Here is a 22,378-nt window from a genome sequence, read left to right on the forward strand (position 1 = left end):
AGTGCCCCGTCCATACTCCCCTCTAGTCAGCGCTCACACAGGGTTAATGGCAGTCCGTTAACGCTGCTATTAACCCTGTGTGACCAACTTTTTACTATTGATGCTGCCTATGCAGCATCAATAGTAAAAAGATCTAATGTTAAAAATAATAAAAAAATAAAAAAAATCATTATATACTCACCTTCCGTCGCCTTTCCCGCTGCTCCTCGCGACGCTCCGGTCCATGCATTGCGGTCTCGCGAGATGATGACATAGTGGTCTCGCGAGACCGCTATGTCATCATCTCGTGAGACCGCAATGCATTCTTGGGACCAGAGCGTTGCGAGGAGCATTGCTAAACGCCTCGCCTGGATCTGGGGGCCGCTGGAAGGTGAGTATATAACTATTTTTTATTTTAATTGTTTTTTTAACAGGGATATGGTGACCACATTGCTATATACTACGTGGGCTGTGCTATATACTACGTAGCTGTGCAATATATTACGTGGCTGGGCAATATACTATGTGGCTGTGTTATATACAGTGTGGGCTGTGCTATATACTACATGGGCTGTGTTATATGCTACATGGCTGTGCTATATACTACGTGGGCTGTGCTATATACTACGTGGGCTGTGCTATATACTACGTAACAGTGCTATATGCTATGTGGCTGTGCTATATACTACGTGGGCTGTGCTATATACTACATGGCTGTGCTATATACTATGTGGGCTGTGCTATATACTACGTGGGCTGTGCTATATACTACGTAACTGTGCTATATGCTATGTGGCTGTGCTATATACTACGTGGGCTGTGCTATATGCTATGTGGCTGTGCTATATACTACGTGGGCTGTGCTATATACTACATGGCTGTGCTATATACTATGTGGGCTGTGCTATATACTATGTGGCTGTGCTATATACTACGTGGGCTGTGCTATATGCTACATGGGCTGTTATATACTATGTGGCCTGTGCTATATACTATGTGGCCTGTGCTATATGCTATGTGGCTGTGCTATATGCTACGTGGGCTGTGTTATATGCTATGTGGGCTGTGTTATATTTTACATGGCTGTGGTATATTTCTCTGCTGTATCTGTGCATCATGAATCGTGGTATGTGCTAAAGAGGGGGCCCACTGAGATTCTCTCGCCCGGGGCCCTCAAAAACCTGGAGCCGGCCCTGGCTTCACTGATTGTTTGCAGCCAGCCGGGCATGACCAATCAGCAACAGGCGCAGTCCAGCCGCAAATTGGCACAGAATTTGAACCATGCTTCGCTAATTGGTCGCGCCCAGCCGGCCGAATCCTGTGTTTAAATTGCATTATTCTGAAAACTTCATAAATAAACTACATGCACATTCTAGAATACCTGATGCGTTAAAATGGGCCACCATCTAGTTTAAAATAAGCTCTGGAGGCAGATTCTCATGCAGACCATTGTCCGACCTATAACCTGGAATGGCTCATAAACGTTACAGTAAGAAAAATGAAGATTTCTAAGGAATAAACCACTGGATCGCAAATATCAAGGTATCATTTTGTTCAAGTTAGGAGTGTTGACCTACTGACAGATTCCATTTATTGTCAAACCATTACATCATACCATGTGTTAAATAGGTTTTTAGGGTACTGTCACACAGTGCCATTTTGATCGCTACGACGGTACGATTCGTGACGTTCTAGCGATATCGTTACGATATCGCAGTGTCTGACACGCAGCAGCGATCAGGGACCCTGCTGAGAATCGTACGTCGTAGCAGATCGTTTGGAACTTTCTTTCGTCGCTTGATCACCCGCTGACATCGCTGGATCGTTGTGTGTGACAGCGATCCAGCGATGTGTTCGCTTGTAACCAGGGTAAACATCGGGTAACTAAGCGCAGGGCCGCGCTTAGTAACCCGATGTTTACCGTGGTTACCAGCGTAAACGTAAAAAAAACAAACAGTACATACTTACATTCCGGTGTCTGTCCTCCGGCGTCTCAGCTTCTCTGCACTGTGAGCGCCTGCCAGCCAGAAAGCGAGCACAGCGGTAACGTCTGACATCACCGATCTGCTTTCCGGCCGCTGTGCTTACGCAGTGCAGAGAAGCTGAGACGCCGGGGGACAGACACCGGAATGTGAGTATGTACTGTTTGTTTTTTTTACGTTTACGCTGGTAACCAGGGTAAACATGGGGTTACTAAGCGCGGCCCTGCGCTTAGTAACCCGATGTTTACCCTGGTTACCCGGGGACTTCGGCATCGCTCCAGCGCCGTGATTGCAACGTGTGACCGCAGTCTACGACGCTGGAGCGATAATCATACGATCGCTGCGACGTCACGAATCGTGCCGTCGTAGCGATCAAAATGGCACTGTGTGACAGTACCCTTACCCACTCCTGATTTTATTTTTAAATGACCTACTAAGATGGAAAAGCTAAATTTATCTATATTTACTTTATATTTCCCCACTGTTCCACTTTCAGTGCTGCCAAGGTTACGGTTCCGCCTTCCAGCTTCTTCTTCCACCTGGATGGAATTACTGGTGCCTAAGATGAAGCTTGGAGAGGTGGGGACCAAGGTTAGACTGGAATAGAATGGACTATTATGAGTAAAGTTAGTGTTAATATAACTAAATGTACTACGGCATATATAAATATATGTACAATATATAAGTATATCTATCTGTTATACATATTATATATATATATATATATATATACATATATATATATATATATATATATATATATATATATATATATATATATATATATATATATATATATATATATATATCCAATATATAAAGCTGAATGTGTGTATGTATGTGTGTATGTATGTCCGGGATTGGCATCTGAACCGTCGCAGCTACAGCCACAAAATTTTGCACAGTCACACGTCTGGACCCCGAGAGCGTCATAGGCTATGTTGTGAGGTGAAATTTTAACCCCGCGCTTTCCAATTCACCAAACAATTTTGCCCCTATCTACATAATGGGGAAAAAGTGAAAGGAAAAGTGTTGGAGGTGTCGCAGCTACAGGCACAAAATTTTGCACAGTCACACGTCTGGACCCTGAGAGCGTCATAGGCTATGTTGTGAGGTGAAATTTTAACCCCGCGCTTTCCAATTCACCAAACAATTTTGCCCCTATCTACATAATGGGGAAAAAATGAAAGGAAAAGTGTTGGAGGCAAATTAACAGCTGCCAGATGTGAACAAGGGGGACTTAAAGAATGAGAGCGATGGCGCCAAAGAGTATATACTGTACAGTTGCTAAGGTGGGGCCCCGACATGGGATAATCACCACACCACCACGGGGATATGAACACACACACAAAATGTGCCACACACTACCACGTGCTCAAACACATATACCACCCTCAGCGCACATTTCACCACACATACACCAACCTCGCCACATAAAAGTTGAAACAAATGTCGCCACTCAAAACTCGCCACACGCAAAACTCTCCACATGCAAAACTCGCCACACGTGCAAAACTCACCTCATGGAAAACTCGCCACACGCAAAACTTGCACACGCAGAAAAATTGCCACATGCACAAAAGTTGCAACACATGCAAAAGTTGCCTCACACAAAACATGCACATACTCAAAAGGCACCACACATAAAACTCGCCACGCGCAAAACTCGCCACGCGCAAAACTTGCTGCACACAACTTGCTACACTAACCTGTCACATGCAACTCGACACACAAAAAGTTGCTACACGCATGTCGCCACACAAAACTCATCTCACAAAAGTCGCTACATGCATGTCGCCACACGCAACTCAACACACAACATGACACACGAAACTCGCCCTAAAACACACACAAGTCTGGTATTATCCTTCAAAAATAAAAATCTGATTAATAAGCTGAAAAACTACAAGAGCAACAAATGTACCATATAGGAATCCGGCAGCTGTCAGTCACATGACCAGTCTATTATGTGTATGTGTGAGCTAATATATACTGCCAGGGGGTGGGCTTACTGTTGGCTGGGGATTTATCAGGCTGCCAATTTAGCTTACAAATACTGAGGTAAAAATACTGACCAAATAACGTGTGAACAAGGTCTAATACAGGAGGAGATGACATACAGATATATACTATATACAGGAGGAGATGACACACAGGTATATACTATTTACAGGGGAGATGACACACAGGTATATGCTATATACAGGAGGAGATGACACACAGGTATATACTATTTACAGGAGCAGATTACCTACAGGTATATAGTATATACAGGAGGAGATGACATACAGGTATATGCTATGTATAGGAGGAGATGACATGCAGGTATATACTATATACAGGAGGAGATGACACACAGATATATACTATATATAGGTGAGATGACACACAGGTATATACTATATACAGGAGGAGATTACATACAGGTATATACTATATATATGAGGAGATGACATACAGGTATATTCTATATACAGGGGAAATGACACACAGCAGGTATATACTATACACAGGGGAGATGACATACAGGTATATACTATATACAGGAGATGACATACAGGTGTATACTATATATAAGGGAGATGACAAACATGTATATACTGAGGTGAAAATGAGAGGTGTGAGGTGAAAATGAAAAGGTGTGAGTGCAAAATGAGAGGAGTGAGGGAAAATAGTGGAGTGATCGGAAAATGACAGATGTGAGGTCGAAATGACAAGTGTTAGGGGGGAATGAGAGGAGTGAGGGGGAAAATAAGAGGAGTGAGGGGGAAAATGAGAGGTGTGAGGGAGAAAATGAGAGATGTGAGGGGGAAAATGAAAGATGTGATGGGGAAAATGAGAGGCGTGATGGGAAAATAAGAAAAGTGAGGTGCTATAACTAACCACAGATATTTACTATGCCCAGGCAATGCCGGGCTCTTCAGCTAGCTTAGATTTATAATCTCCATGCTTTTCTCATGGTCAACTTTATGTGGCCTGTTCAAGAGTTGGAACAGCCAAAAATCTGTTTGTCTTTGCACCTGAAGGAAAAACTAAGAATGTCGTTTATCAAAAGGCTCTCGAATAAGTAGTAGAAGATTACTTCACATTACTTGGCCAATTTAGTTAAATCTGTGTGGAATATCTCTGGTGTTGAAATATATGTTGTAAAATGCATATATTAGCTTAGTTTTTGCCGTTTAATAATTACATTTCTATCTATTTGTTTTGTGGTTTTTTTGTGCAGAATAAATTTTTGTTAACACATTCTATTTTGCTAACAGCAGTTATTACCCCGGGCGAAGCCGGGTAGTACAGCTAGTATATATATACATATATATATATATATATATATATATATATATATATATATATATATATATATATATATATTGTAGGATTGCTCTTACTGAGTGTATTGGGGGACACTCGCTTGGCACGGGATTAACGTAGTCAGGCACGATTTTTCGCTTAAACACAGTCTATATGGTTTAATGAAGTGTCATAAACCGGGTTATGCACAGTTCATTATATACATTCCATAGAACACAATAGGCACCAACTAGTGATATTAACTTTCAGCTTTATCTCAAACACTTCATTTACGGCTTTGACTCACGGACACTAAACATGCTGGACCTCTCACTTCGCCCAGTTACCATGGGTGTCCGTACGCCGTACACTTCACCAATGTCCCAAGTCACATACAGCGCACATGACCCTGGGTCGTAGTCTCTAAACATGCTTAACCTCACTCCGTTCAGTTGCCGTGGGAGACCACACAGTTCATAGAACATCACAAGCACCAACAGTCTGTATAGTACCTGACGGGAGCTCCTGCTCCACCTGCTGACTCCTTGTCAGTCCACTCCTCCGGGAAAGCTGCCTCACAGGGATCACCAACTTGCCTGGGCAGCATATCTTAGTCAGTCCAGACCCACCGAAGGAAGGAAGCTTCCCCCAACATAGACCATCCAGAATCAGAGTCTTACTGTGCGCTATTCAGGGATCCGGTCCTACTCCCAGAACCTCCCAACACACCAGCATGAACTCCTCAGGACTCCTACTCCCAGGAAATCCAACACATGCTGCCCAGTGTGCTATTCAGGATTCCTACTCCCAGGAAATCCAACACATACTTCCAGGACCTTCACCACTCGGGTCCAAACACTGGAACCACATAGGAACATGTGACCCACACCCTGGTCACACTATATACCCTTAACCACTCCCCTGGAAGGGAGTGTGGATGTGTGGCTAGTTTGTCCCACCCATCTCACACAACTAGCCTAGTAAGTCTCCCTTGACTATTATATAACAAACTCTTGAGGGACTACAGGTCCCAGAACAACCACATTACATCAGACGTATCACGCAGACTCCCTCTGCGACACATATCGGCCATTCACAATAATGCCAGTCACTGTTTCACCACCATTATCACAACAGATATGCCTCCATGCATATCCCAAGGAGCACACACAGCGCCCCCTAGCTGCCACAGGGGTCACTGCATCACAATATATATATATATATATATATATATATATATATATATATATATATATATATATACGGTACAGAACAAAAATTTGGAGACAACTTCTCATTTAAAGATTTTTCTGTATTTTTATGACTATGAAAATTTTACATTCACACTGAAGGCATCAAAACTATGAATTAACACGTGGGGAATTATATACTTAACAAAAAAGCGTGAAACAACTGAAAATATGTCTTATATTCTAGGTTCTTCAAAGTAGCCATCTTTTGCTTTGATGACTGCTTTGCACACTCTTGGCATTCTCTTGATGAGCTTCAAGAGGTAGTCAACGGGAATGGTTTTCAATTCACAGGTGTGCCCTGTCAGGTCTAATAAGTGGGATTTCTTGCCTTATAAATGGGGTTAGGACCATCAGTTGTGTTGAGCAGAAGTCTGGTGGATACACAGCTGATAGTCCTACTGAATAGACTGTTAGAATTTGTATTATGGCAAGAAAAAGCAGCTAAGTAAAGAAAAACGAGTGGCCATCATTACTTTAAGAAATGAAGGTCAGTCAGTCTGAAAAATTGGGCAAACTTTGAAAGTGTCCCCAAGTGCAGTGGCAAAAACCATCAAGCGCTACAAAGAAACTGGCACACATGAGGACCGCCCCAGGAAAGGAAGACCAAGAGTCACCTCTGCTTCTGAGGATGAGTTTATCAGAGTCACCAGCCTCAGAAATCGAGGGTTAACAGCAGCTCAGATTAGAGACCAGGTCAATGCCACACAGAGTTCTAGCAGCAGACACATCTCTACAACAACTGTTAAGAGGAGACATTGTGCAGCAGGCCCTCATGGTAAAATAGCTGCTAGGAAACCACTGCTAAGGACAGGCAACAAGCAGAAGAGACTTGTTTGGGCTAAAGAACACAAGGAATGGACATTAGACCAGTGTAAATCTGTGCTTTGGTCTGATGAGTGCAAATTTGAGATCTTTGGTTCCAACCACCGTTCACCACTCTGCGACACAGAAAAGGTGAACGGATGGACTCTACATGTCTGATTCCCACCGTGAAGCATGGAGGAGAAGGTGCTTTGCTGGTGACACTGTTGGGGATTTATTCAAAATTGAAGGCATACTAAACCAGCATGGCTACCACAGCATCTTGCAGCGACATGCTATTCAATTCAGTTTGCGTTTAGTTGGACCATCATTTAGTTTTCAACAGGACAATGACCCCAAACACACCTCCAGGCTATGTAAGGGCTATTTGACCAAGAAGGAGAGTGATCGGGTGCTTTGCCAGATGACCTGGCCTCCACAGTCACCAGTCCTGAACCCAATCGAGATGGTTTGGGGTGAGCTGGACAGCACAGTGAAGGCAAAAGGGCCAACAAGTGCTAAGCATCTCTGGGAACTCCTTCAAAATTGTTGGAAGACCATACCCGGTGACTACCTCTTGAAGCTCATCAAGAGAATGCCAAGAGGGTGCAAAGCAGTCATCAAAGCAAAAGGTGGCTACTTTGAAGAACCTAGAATATAAGACATAATTTCAGTTGTTTCACACTTTTTTGGTAAGTATATAATTCCCCATGTGTTAATTCATAGTTTGATGCCTTCAGTGTGAATGTACAATTTTCATAGTCATGAAAATACAGAAAAATCTTTAAATGAGAAGGTGTGTCCAAACTTTTGGTCTGTACTGTATATATATGTAAACAGTTTTTTATTTCTTTTTCAACCTGCTGGGACAAGCTCTTTAACAATCTGATTGTTTTCCAACAATTAATTAAAAGATAAAATTTACTAGTATACTTTTATTTAAATTTCACAGTATAAGTATAGTCGATTAGAGTATGTAATCCTGTATTCACCGTCAACCTCTAATATAGCAATATAAAACTTAAATTTTATTAAATAATTCTAAAAATACAATAAATATCCAATTTATAAATACACACCACCACCAACTTAAAGTACAGAAGCACCCAGGGGAGGTGCCTGTCCCTATATATGTCCTCTCTCACCCTGCCTGACAGCGGAGGTTGGCACCCTGTATCCTGCGCTCTGGCGCCCCCACTCGGCGATGGCTCTCCCTATCTGCCCTATTGAGCCCAACAGTGGCAGGGGAGTGAAAAAAGATGCCTAAAAGGGTGAGAAAGATAGTTGTAGAGAGATATGCTGTTTATCTTTTGAGTACTAAAATAAATCTAGCTAGAGCTGGTCATTACTGAACTAGCTATGGTTTGTTGTATGTTGTTTGTCCTTGAGTACTTAAATAAAGCTAGCTAGGGCTGGTCATTAATAGGCTATCTATAGTTTGTTGTATAGACCTCCATTTCTTTGCATACTGTCTTAATAGATCTTCTTACACAAATGCCTAAACAATCCACAATAATAAAGCGAATACGCTCAAGATAAAGACCTATTCTCTATAGATAAAGGAAATGGAACAAAAGATAGTGAGAGAGATATCTTATCTTTATCTTGTTCCTACCATACATATAGGATGTTTAAGGTGCACCAAACCAAGTACATTACTTATAGAGCGGGGTCAGATATACAGACTAATGTGGATATAAGACAATAAATTCATATAGTAATGTAAGAGGTTAACAATATATTTTTGTAACATCGTACTAGACTAGATACATAACCAACAAGCTCAAGACCCATAAGCATAATGAATGCAAGACAAAAAAAGAAAACCGCATATCCACTTATCTATACACTATGTTCCAAATTATTATGCAAATTACATTTTTATCAGATTTTCCTAAATGGTCGGTGCAAATGACAGTCAGTCTAATAAAAGTCATCACCCATTAGATTATACATCGAATTTTATTGAAGAAACCTCCCAATGATAACAGTATACTCTCCAAAATGAATAAAAACTCAAAATGCACTGTTCCAAATTATTATGCACAGTAGAATTTCTAAACATTTGATATGTTTTAAAGAACTGAAAATGCTCATTTGTGGAATTTGCAGCATTAGGAGGTCACATTCACTGAACAAAAAAGCTATTTAACGCCAAAACATCCCAACAGGCCAAGTTACATGTTAACATAGGACCCTTCTTGGATGTCACCTTCACAATTGTTGCATCCATTGAACTTGTGAGTTTTTGGAGAGTTTCTGCTTGTATTTCTTTGCATGAAGTTGGAATAGCCTCCCAGAGCTGCTGTTTGGATGTGAACTGCCTCCCACCCTCATAGATCTTTTGCTTGATGATCCTCTAAAGGTTCTCTATAGGGTTGAGGTCAGGGGAACATGGTGGCCACACCATGAGTTTATCTCCTTTTATGCCCATAGCAGCCAATGACTCAGAGGTATTCTTTGCAGCATGAGATGGGGCATTGTCAGCATGAAGATGATTTTGCTCCTGAAGGCACATTTCTGCTTTTTAGACCATAGAAGAAAGTTGTCAGTCAGAAACTCTATATACTTTGCAGAGGTCATTTTCACACCTTCAGGAACCTTAAAGGGCCTTACCAGCTGTTTCCCATGATTCCGGCCCAAAACATGACTCCTCCACCTCCTCGCTGACGTTGCAGCCTTGTTGGGACATAGTGGCCATCCACCAACCATCCACTACTCCATCCATCTGGACCATCCAGGGTTGCTCAACACTTATCAGTAAACAAGACTGTTTGGAAATTAGTCTTCATGTATGTGTGGGCCCAATACAACCATTTCTGCTTGTGAACACAGTTTAAGGGTGGCCGAATAGTAGGTTTATGCACCACAGCAAGCCTTTGAAGGAGCCTACACCTTGAGGTTCGAGGGACTCCAGAGGCACCAGCAGCTTCAAATATCTGTTTGCTGCTTTGTAATGGCTTTTTAGCAGCTGCTCTCTTAATCCGATGAACTTGCCTGACAGAAATCTTCCTCATTATGCCTTTATCAGCACAAACACATTTGTGCTCAGATACAGCCACAAATCTCTTAACAGTACGATGATCACGCTTATGTTTTTGGAAAATTTCTAATGTTTTCATCCCTTCACCAAGGCATTGCACTATTTGATACTTTTCAGCAGCAGAGAGATCCTTTTTCTTTCCCATGTTACTTGAAAACTGTGACCTGCTTAATAATGTGGAACATCATTTTTAAATAGTTTTCCTTTAATTAGAATCACCTGGAAAACCAATTATCACATGTGTTTAAGATTGATTTCAGCGATCCATTGAGCCCCGAGACACAATACCATCCACGATTTTATTTGAAAAACAAAACAATTAAATCTTTATGACACTTAAATCCAATTTGCATAATAATTTGGAACACAGTGTATATAATAATAGTGCGATTAATTATATACACTGCAAGCCATGATAGTGCAACCAACACTCAACGCGTTTCCCCTCTGCTGAGGTTCATCAGGAGTAAATAGATCACACAAAGCCAAAAAAAAAGGCAAAACTTTGTTGCAAAACTTAGATAGAGTATAGCCAGCGATACTTAGCTTAGCTGTGATATTGTTGAGACCGACATGATGGCCAGACTCTATGAGACAGTCCTCCCCTGTTTATAATGCTTGGGGTATGCTATATTAGAGGTTGGCGGTGAATATAGTATACTTTTATTCTCAAATGTCTATGTCATGCCAGCATCTTGCATTCTTTCTCAACGCCACACTTCTCACGCCACTCTTCTCACAATGGTCGTCGCATCTTCTCCTCATGTCAGGACGGCTCATCTCTTGCAGCACTCCTCAGCACTGCTGCATCATAATATGCTTTCCATTCAGCATTAGGGGGGCATGGCTTCTCTCCGCAGAAATTTAACCCTGCTGTGTGCTGCAGAGATTAGGTTCACCCACCTATCCCGCACCAGCAGGTTCTATATTAGGCAATTCTTCCCACCACTCCTTGCCTAAACATTGATCCCAGTTGCTAGTCTCTAGTTCCTGTGGGTGCATGTTTGGTCTGTCTCTCCTGCTATTGACCCGCTTCATTTATCATTTATTCTGACCTGTCTGCTCCTGACCTTGGTTACGTGTATCAAACATGTGCTTCCTGACCTGATCTCAGATTGTCTGAACCCCAAGTCAGTTGTTGTAGTCTCGGGGACAGCCCTGGAGTGGCACCTGGACTACCTGTTGTACCTGGTATCTCATGCTACCCTCACCAAAGACCTGGTAGACACAAGGTCACACCCCTCCAGGTCTCTGGGGCTCTAAGTTTGGGCATTTGGTAGATTCAGAACACTATTATTCTGTAGATTAACCCCATATCTGCAGATTAATAGCATTTTTTTCATGTGACTGGTTCCCTTTAAATGACCATAAACATCAAAAGGCACTGGTGACCTTGACCTCATCTTCTCCCTTTGTCATCGAGTTGCATATAACTAATTCACCATTTTGTAGTTATTACTTCTTCCTTTTGACATGTTATCACTTTGAAATGGTATTTATCTTTCACTGTTCTCTGAGGACACACATTTTCAAAGGTCTCTGAAAGAACCAAAACACTCTTTGTACACGACTCGCAAATAAGATTATTCTTCAAAGGGAAACAGTGAGCTTTATGCAGAGCATATCTTAACTCCCTCTTTTCCGCCTACCCAAAAGCGACTAGGAACTTTTAGAAACAATAAAGAAAATTGCTAAATTAATTGTTCCTTAGTCCTTACATTAAAAATTAAGATCTATTCAAAGCCAGATTTATGATTGTAATTTTTTTAAGCTCTCTAAGGCTAGAGCCTTGTCTGACCGTTTAAGTCTATATGAAAAAAGCAGTGCTAGCAATACGTAGCTAAAAGTGAGGAGGATCACTGACACGATTTTGTCATCACAGCTGCAGAATCTCAGAGAGAATTAGGTGAACTGAGGTGTTATCTAAATATACTATTAGATGGTACCTGATGTCCTAAGCTGAAACAAGTTGCTTGTTCATACATAATGAATGATAGCAATCTTTATATTATAAGAGTGCATCCTTTTATTATATCAGCAAGGCCAATCTCCGGGCTATATTCTAGATTTGTCCCATCATTTACCTCATGCAAATTTGTTGAATAGCTGTATTATTCCAATCACTCTTATGAACTGATGTCTGTCATTATTAGTGACATTTCCAAATAATATGATATGTAAGCGAAGAACAAAAGAATAAAAAAGGAGTGGCAGCTACCCTTATTAATGAGAAATTATCATATAACTCCCCTTTGATTTGCTGGGATTGATAGGATACATGTGTTATGTTTATTTTTTGTTTCCTTGTATTTAGGAAGCATCAAATAAAAAAACCAAGAAGCCAGTGCTGCCTATGGTTAGCACGCAATACATAAAGTGTGTATGCACATACTAATTGCTAACAGTACTTTAATCTGAGGCAGCGCTGGCTTCTTGGCTTTTTTATTTGATATTGGTTTGTGGCTGACCTCCAATTTTTGCCGTGCACGCTTGGTTATGCACGCCATTTTATCTGTCTTTATCGTGATTAATCTAGGCGGTTGTACACACAGCAGCCCTCCCCTCCCCCATAGGCTCTACTTGATTATGCATCTGTGTCTGGGCCTGTTTCACCCTTCATCCATGGTTGTTGGTTTGGCAGTGTGGAGGTCAGATCTGAAATGTCCGGATTTCTTGTTCGGACCTGGTCGGCCTTTATCTGCACTTGCCCTTTTGGCGCCATGGGAGTGTTTCAGAAATGCTTCAGGTATGTTTGCATTTAATATAGTCTTGCTTTTAATACATTTAGGAGGCCGTAATGGCACAGCGTATATAAAAAACGTAGAGTAGGACTGCCCCACCTGAGAATGCCTTGACGTGGTGGGGTAGCTCAAAGAACTGATCAATTGTTTGCTAAATGTCTCCGTTTAAAGTACAGTTAGAAATCAATATGTGCATGTGCACTTTACGTATTGCGTGCTAACCATAGGCGGCTCTGGCTTCTTGGCTTTTTATTTACGAAACATATATTACTGTACAAAAGGTTTAACCCCTTAATCCCATATGACGTACTATCCCGTCAAGGTGACCTGGGACTTAATTCCCAGTGACTGGATAGTACGTCATAGCAATCGGCTGCGCTCACGGGGGGAGCGCGGCCGATCGCGGCCGGGTGTCAGCTGCCTATCGCAGCTGACATCCGGCACTATGTGCCAGGAGCGGTCACAGACCACCCCCGGCACATTAACCCCCGGCACACCGCGATCAAACATGATCGCGGTGTACCGGCGGTACAGGGAAGCATTGCGCAGAGAGGGGGCTCCCTGCGGGCTTCCCTGAGACGATCGGTACAAGGGAATGTACTCACCTTGTACCGAGCGTCTCCTCCCTGCAGGCCCCGGATCCAAAATGGCCGCGGGACTGCATCCGGGTCCTGCAGGGAGTACTTCCGGGTGCTGTGCAGGCGCTGGTAAGCCTGCGGCGATGTGAGTGAGATCGCCGATCTGATAGAGTGCTATGCAAACTGTCAGATCGGCGATCTGTGATGCCCCCACGGGACAAAGTAAGAAAGTAAAAAAAAAAAAATTTCCACGTGTGTAAAAAAAAAATAAAAAATTCCTAAATAATGAAGAAAAAAAAATATATTATTCCCATAAATACATTTCTTTATCTAAAAAAAAAAAAAACAATAAAAGTACACATATTTAGTATTGCCGCATCCGTAACGACCCAACCTATAAAACTGTCCCACTAGTTAACCCCTTCAGTGAACACCGTAAGAAAAAAAAAAAAAACGAGCCAAAAAACAACGCTTTATTATCATACCGACGAACAAAAAGTAAAATAACACGCGATCAAAAAGACAGATAAAAATAACCATGGTACCGCTGAAAACGTCATCTTGTCGTGCAAAAAACGAGCTGCCATATAGCATCATAACCAAAAAAATAAAAAAAAGTTATAGTCCTCAGAAAAAAGCGATGCCAAAATAATTATTTTTTCTATAAAATAGCTTTTATCGTATAAAAGCGGCAAAACATAAAAAAATGATATAAATGAGATATCGCTGTAATCGTACTGACCCAAAGAATAAAACTGCTTTATAAATTTTACCAAACGTGGAAAGGTATAAACGCCTCCCCCAAAAGAAATTCATGAATAGCTGGTTTTTGGTCATTCTGCCTCACAAAAATCGGAATAAAAAGTGATCAAAACCTGTCACATGTCTGAAAATGTTACCAATAAAAGTGTCAACTCGTCCCGCAAAAAACAAAACCTCACATGACTCTGTGGACCAAAATACGGAAAAATTATAGGTCTCAAAATGTGGAGACGCAAAAACTTTTTTGCTATAAAAAGCGTCTTTTAGTGTGTGACAGCTGCCAATCATAAAAATCTGATATAAAAAACGCTATAAAAGTAAATCAAACCCCCCTTCATCACCCCCTTAGTTAGGGAAAAATAATAAAATTAAAAAAAATGTATTTATTTCCATTTTCCCATTAGGGCTAGGGTTAGGGTTAGGGCTAGGGTTAGGGTTAGGGCTAGGGTTAGGGCTAGGGCTAGGGTTAGGGCTAGGGTTAGGGCTAGGGTTAGTGCTAGGGCTGGGTTAGGGCTAGGGCTAGGGTTAGGGCTAGGGTTAGGGTTAGGGCTAGGGTTAGGGTTGGGGCTAGGGTTGGAGCTAAAGCTAGGGTTGGGGCTAAAGTTAGGGATAGGGTTGGGGCTAAAGTTAGGGTTGGGGCTAAAGTTAGGGTTAGGGTTTGGATTACATTTACGGTTGGGATTAGCGTTGGGATTAGTAACATAGTAACATAGTTAGTAAGGCCGAAAAAAGACATTTGTCCATCCAGTTCAGCCTATATTCCTATATTCCATCATAATAAATCCCCAGATCTACATCCTTCTACAGAACCTAATAATTGTATGATACAATATTGTTCTGCTCCAGGAAGACATCCAGGCCTCTCTTGAACCCCTCGACTGAGTTCGCCATCACCACCTCCTCAGGCAAGCAATTCCAGATTCTCACTGCCCTAACAGTAAAGAATCCTCTTCTATGTTGGTGGAAAAACCTTCTCTCCTCCAGACGCAAAGAATGCCCCCTTGTGCCCGTCACCTTCCTTGGTATAAACAGATCCTCAGCGAGATATTTGTATTGTCCCCTTATATACTTATACATGGTTATTAGATCGCCCCTCAGTCGTCTTTTTTCTAGACTAAATAATCCTAATTTCGCTAATCTATCTGGGTATTGTAGTTCTCCCATCCCCTTTATTAACTTTGTTGCCCTCCTTTGTACTCTCTCTAGTTCCATTATATCCTTCCTGAGCACCGGTGCCCAAAACTGGACACAGTACTCCATGTGCGGTCTAACTAGGGATTTGTACAGAGGCAGTATAATGCTCTCATCATGTGTATCCAGACCTCTTTTAATGCACCCCATGATCCTGTTTGCCTTGGCAGCTGCTGCCTGGCACTGGCTGCTCCAGGTAAGTTTATCATTAACTAGGATCCCCAAGTCCTTCTCCCTGTCAGATTTACCCAGTGGTTTCCCGTTCAGTGTGTAATGGTGATATTGATTCCTTCTTCCCATGTGTATAACCTTACATTTATCATTGTTAAACCTCATCTGCCACCTTTCAGCCCAAGTTTCCAACTTATCCAGATCCATCTGTAGCAGAATACTATCTTCTCTTGTATTGACTGCTTTACATAGTTTTGTATCATCTGCAAATATCAATATTTTACTGTGTAAACCTTCTACCAGATCATTAATGAATATGTTGAAGAGAACAGGTCCCAATACCGACCCCTGCGGTACCCCACTGGTCACAGCGACCCAGTTAGAGACTATACCATTTATAACCACTCTCTGCTTTCTATCACTAAGCCAGTTACTAACCCATTTACACACATTTTCCCCCAGACCAAGCATTCTCATTTTGTGTACCAACCTCTTGTGCGGCACGGTATCAAACGCTTTGGAAAAATCGAGATATACCACGTCCAATGACTCACCGTGGTCTAGCCTATAGCTTACCTCTTCATAAAAACTGATTAGATTGGTTTGACATGAGTGATTTCTCATAAACCCATGCTGATATGGAGTTAAACAGTTATTCTCATTGAGATAATCCAGAATAACATCCTTCAGAAACCCTTCAAATATTTTACCAACAGTAGAGGTTAGACTTACTGGCCTATAATTTCCAGGTTCACTTTTAAACCCCTTTTTGAATATTGGCACCACATTTGCTATGAGCCAGTCCTGCGGAACAGACCCCGTCGCTATAGAGTCCCTAAAAATAAGAAATAATGGTTTATCTATTACATTACTTAGTTCTCTTAGTACTCGTGGGTGTATGCCATCCGGACCCGAAGATTTATCTATTTTAATCTTATTTAGCCGGTTTCGCACCTCTTCTTGGGTTAGATTGGTGACCCTTAATATAGGGTTTTCATTGTTTCTTGGGATTTCACCTAGCATTTCATTTTCCACCGTGAATACCGTGGAGAAGAAGGTGTTTACTATGTTAGCCTTTTCCTCGTCATCTACAACCATTCTTTCCTCACTATTTTTTAAGGGGCCTACATTTTCAGTTTTTATTCTTTTACTATTGATATAGATGAAGAACAGTTTGGGATTAGTTTTACTCTCCTTAGCAATGTGCTTCTCTGTTTCCTTTTTGGCAGCTTTAATTAGTTTTTTAGATAAAGTATTTTTCTCCCTATAGTTTTTTAGAGCTTCAATGGTGCCATCTTGCTTTAGTAGTGCAAATGCTTTCTTTTTACTGTTAATTGCCTGTCTTACTTCTTTGTTTAGCCACATTGGGTTTTTCCTATTTCTAGTCCTTTTATTCCTACAAGGTATAAACCGCTTACAGTGCCTAATTAGGTTGTTCTTAAACATTTTCCATTTATTATCTGTATTCTTATTTCTGAGGATATTGTCCCAGTCTACCAGATTAAGGGCATCTCTAAGCTGGTCAAACTTTGCCTTCCTAAAGTTCAGTGTTTTTGTGACTCCCTGACAAGTCCCCCTAGTGAAAGACAGGTGAAACTGTACAATATTGTGGTCGCTATTTCCTAGATGCCCGACCACCTGCAGATTTGTTCACCACCTGCAGATTTGTTAAATCTGATCTAATTAGATTAGAATTAGGGGTGTGTCAGGGTTAGGGGTGTGGTTAGGGTTACAGTTGGGATTAGGGTTAGGGGTGTGTTTGGATTAGTTTCAGGTAGAATTGGGGAGTTTCCACTGTTCAGGCACATCAGGGGCTCTCCAAACGCGACATGGCGTCCGATCTCAAATCCAGACAATTCTGCGTTGAAAAAGTAAAACAGTGCTCCTTCCCTTCCGAGCTCTCCCGTGCGCCCAAACAGGGGTTTACCCCAACATATGGGGCATCAGCATACTCGGGTCAAATTGGACAACAACTTTTGGGGTCCAAGTTCTCTTGTTATCGTTGGGAAAATAAAAATTTGGGGGGCTAAAAATCATTTTTGTGGGAAAAAAAGGATTTTTTATTTTCACGGCACTGCGTTGTAAACTCTAGTGAAACACTTGGGGGTTCAAAGCTCTCAAAACACATCTAGATAAGTTCCTCAGGAGGTCTAGTTTCCAATATGGGGTCACTTGTGGGGGGGTTGTACTGTTTGGGTACATCAGGGGCTCTGCAAATGCAACGTGACGCCTGCAGACCAATCCATCTAAGTCTGCATTCCAAATGGCGCTCCTTCCCTTCCGAGCTCTGCCATGCGCCCAAACAGTGGTCCCCCCCCACACATGGGGTATCAGCGTACTCAGGACAAATTGGACAACAACTTTTGTGGTCCAATTTATCCTGTTACCCTTGTAAAAATACAAAACTGGGGGCTAAAAAATCATTTTTCTGAAAAAAAAATTTTTTTTATTTTCACGGCTCTGCGTTATAAACTGTAGTGAAACACTTGGGGGTTCAAAGCTCTCAAAACACATCAAGATAAGTTCCTTAGGGGGACTACTTTCCAAAATGGTGTAACTTGTGGGGGTTTTAATGTTTAGGCACATCAGGGGCTCTCCAAACGCGACATGGTGTCCCATCTCAATTCCAGTCAATTTTGCATTGAAAAGTCAAATGGCGCTCCTTCCCTTCCGAGCTCTGCTATGCGCCCAAACAGTGGTTTACCCCCACATATGGGGTATCGTTGTACTCAGGACAAATTAAACAACAACTTTTGTGGTCTAATTTCTTCTCTTACCCTTAGGAAAATAAAAAATTGGGAGCGAAAAGATAATTTTTGTGAAAAAATATGATTTTGTATTTCTACGGCTCTGCATTATAAACTTCTGTGAAGCACTTGTTGGGTCAAAGTGCTCACCACACATCTAGATAAGTTCCTTAAGGGGTCTAATTTCCAAACTGGTGTCACTTGTGGGCGGTTTCAATGTTTAGGCACATCAGGGGCTCTCCAAACGCAACATGGCGTCCCATCTCAATTCCAGTAAATTTTGCATTGAAAAGTCAAATGGCGCTCCTTCCCTTCCGAGCTCTGCCATGCACCCAAACAATGGTTTACACCCACATATGGGGTATCAGCGTACTCAGGACAAATTGCACAACAACATTTGGGGTCCAATTTCTTCTCTTACCCTTGGTAAAATAAAAAATTGGGGGCGAAAAGATCATACTTGTGAAAAAATATGATTTTTTATTTTTACGGCTCTGCATTATAAACTTCTGTGAAGCACTTGGTGGGTCAAAGTGCTCACCACACATCTAGATAAGTTCATTAAGGGGTCTACTTTCCAAAATGGTGTCACTTGTTAGGGGTTTCAATGTTTAGGCACATCAGGGGCTCTCCAAACGCAACATGGCGTCCCATCTCAATTCCAGTCAATTTTGCATTGAAAAGTCAAATGGCGCTCCTTCGCTTCCGAGCTCTGTCATGTGCCCAAAAAGTGGTTTACCCCCACATATGGGGTATCGGCGTACTCAGGACAAATTGTACAACATCTTTTGGGGTCCATTTTATCCTGTTACCCTTGGTAAATTAAAACAAATTGGAGCTGAAGTAAATTTTGTGTGAAAAGAAGTTAAATGTTCATTTTTATTTAAACATTCCAAAAATTCCTGTGAAACCCCTGAAGGGTTAATAAACTTCTTGAATGTGGTTTTGAGCACCTTGAGGGGTGCAGTTTTTAGAATGGTGTCACACTTGGGTATTTTCTATCATATATCAAAATGACTTCAAATGAGATGTGGTCCCTAAAAAAAATGGTGTTGTAAAAATGAGAAATTGCTGGTCAACTTTTAACCCTTATAACTCCCTAACAAAAAAAAATTTTGGTTCCAAAAATTGTGCTGATGTAAAGTAGACATGTGGGAAATGTTACTTATTAAGTATTTTGCATGATGTATCTCTGTGATTTAAGGGCATAAAAATTAAAAGTTGGAAAATTGTGAAATTTTCTAAATTTTTGCCAAATTTCCATTTTTTTCACAAATAAACACAAGTTATATCGAATAAATTTTACCACTATCATGAAGTACAATATCTCCCGAGAAAACTCTGTCAGAATCGCCAAGATCCGTTGAAGCGTTCCAGAGTTATAACCTCATAAAGGGACAGTGGTGAGAATTGTAAAAATTGGCCCGGTCATTAACGTGCAAACAACCCTCGGGGCTTAAGGGGTTAAGCAGGTGTGAAAAATAGTGCAGAGGATGTAGGTGAAAATGTAAGTTGATACAAAGTCATTAAGTTCCTTTGTGGGAGTTTCTGCTGTTTTGGAATGTCAGATGCTGTTCAAATGTGACACTGTATTCTCAATCTATTTCAGACACAATTGAACTCCAGAATTCAGTTGGCGCTTTTTCCCTTCCGAGCCCTGCCGTGTGCCCAAACATTAGTTTTCCATCACATATGGGGTAAATTGTATGGTCTCTAGATAAGTTCCTTGAGGGGTTTAGTTTCCAAAATGGGGTCATGTATGGAGGCATCGTCTGTTTAAGCACCTCAGGAGATCTGCAAATCTGACATGGTATCTATTCCAGCCAATTTTGCTTTCCAAAATTCATCTCGAGCTTCTTAACTTCCGAGCACTGCCGTGTGCCCAGACACTAGATTTCCCCCACATATGGGGAATCACCATCCTCAGGAGACATTGCACAACAAATTCTATGGTCCATTTTCTACTGCTACCCTTGTGAAAATGAAAAATTTAAGGAAAAAAAAAACTTTTTGGCAGAAAAAAATTAGTTTTCTTATTTTCACTACTTAACGTTATAAAATATTGTGGAACACCTGTAAATTCAAGGGGCTCACCATAATTCTAGATAAGTTCCTTGAGGGGTGTAGTTTTCAAAATAGAGTCACTTGTGGGGGGTTTCCACTGTTTAGGCACATCAAGGGCTCTGTAAACGTATAGTATCCAAGCCAATTTTGCACTCCAAAAGTTAAATAGTGCTCTTTCCCTTCTGGGTCCTGGCTTGAACCAAACATGTTTAACAAAATCCTACCTCAATAAAATGGAGGGATAAAGAGGCAAATGAGTATGAAAATTTAAAATTACAATATTTTATTAAATATTATTAAAAAATGAATTCACTAGACAGTAGGGTATTTCAAATAAAATAGCAAAGTGCAGGCAATCAAATAGCATGGGGTGTTAATGGTCCAATAGAAAACTGGAGGTATCAAGGAGACAGCAGTGAAATGAACTGTGAAGAAAGGTGCAATGCACTTGAGTGGTAATGTCATTTGACGCTGGAGTTAATTCAATAGACAACAAACAGTTCTTTTAGGAGAAAAGAGTGTCTGAGGGTGCTAAGATTGTGGCTCTAAAGCAACATGATGCTGAAAGATAATCCAGTGAAGGAATACTTGTTACTGCTATTCCATACAAGTGCAAAGTGCAAACAATGTCTAACTGAAGTCAGCCTATGGAAAATGCAGACTATGTGCCTGGTGTTGCTGGAATGAAGGAAATCCAAAAGGTCAAGTGACCATACACCAGCAGAGGACTGCAAAGCAATCTTTTGAAATAAGTAAATACTTACAATGTTATCAGCCTAGATAGGGATGTGTCCTTGCTACGACCCCAAACAGTAGTTTTCCACCACATATGGGGTATGCTAAGTCAACTTTTTTGTGGGAAAAAGTAACATTTTCATTTTTTTCCTACCACATTTCATTAATTCCTGCCATGCACCCCGTGTGAAATGAAAGCGAGCTCTGTTGCCTCACAGAGTCGCGCTGTACACAGATATAAATACCCTAACTAGGGTTGTGCTTGCTATGGAACTCTTCTGTACTAACCACACACATGAAGGAACCAGATGCTAAGCCAAAGCTAATTGACCCCACTGACGCTAGCTGCCTGCCTGAGTGTACAGCCCCAAAGCTGAACAGACTCACACCACATATATACTGAGTGGTAGAGTATCCACTGGCAACAGCCAAACACAAATGATACTAGCGCATGGCCATGCGGCCATGCAAACCTTTTATAGTTGTAGCTCTCCAGGACCTTCCTAGTGGACCAATAGGAGCAGCTACAGGACCTGAGTGTGTGACCTCCCGACCTCCAATGAGAGGTCTTCCATTGGGCATGCTCAAAAGGAGAAAAGTAGGACTTAGTCCCAGTAGCGCCAGCTCGCCGCCGAACAGTACTGGTTATAATAGCTGAACCTGGAAGGGCAACAGTAACCAAACGTGCAGTATCTGTCCGAGCCAGGCACTGGGACTGACGTCTCTGCTGAGCAGGTTCCACTGTGGCTGGAGAAGAATGGGAGACCGCAGCGGACATGGTTCGAGATTCCCTCTGTGTAGCGACACCTAACACTGCCTATAGGGGGTTGCCTTATACTTCAGGATCTGCCTATAGGGGGGTTGCCTTATACTTCAGGATCTGCCTATAGGGGGGTTGCCTTATACTTCAGAATTTGCCTATAGGGGGGCTGCCTTACACTTCAGGATCTGCCTATAGGGGGGCTGCCTTATACTTCAGGATCTGCCTATAGGGGGGCTGCCTTATACTTCAGGATCTGCCTATAGGGAGGTTGCCTTAT

At 41.6% G+C, this 22,378-nt stretch overlaps 1 protein-coding gene and 1 long non-coding RNA gene across 8 annotated transcripts in view; one reads left to right on the plus strand and one right to left on the minus strand.

The window, feature by feature from the left end:
• Positions 1-22,378, plus strand: part of LOC143776520 (teneurin-2-like) — a 3,926,626-nt gene that overhangs the window by 1,056,853 nt on the left and 2,847,395 nt on the right. The gene's annotated exons all lie outside the window — the stretch shown is intronic.
• The window catches only part of LOC143773855 (uncharacterized), a 103,146-nt gene continuing 83,208 nt past the window's right edge, over positions 2,441-22,378 (minus strand). Inside the window, exon 3 of the long non-coding RNA XR_013215405.1 lies at positions 2,441-2,531. This is a non-coding gene — a long non-coding RNA (uncharacterized LOC143773855). The remainder of the gene's footprint in view (positions 2,532-22,378) is intronic.

The sequence above is a fragment of the Ranitomeya variabilis genome, chromosome 5, assembly GCF_051348905.1.
Source record: "Ranitomeya variabilis isolate aRanVar5 chromosome 5, aRanVar5.hap1, whole genome shotgun sequence".
Taxonomy (NCBI): Eukaryota; Metazoa; Chordata; class Amphibia; order Anura; family Dendrobatidae; genus Ranitomeya; species Ranitomeya variabilis.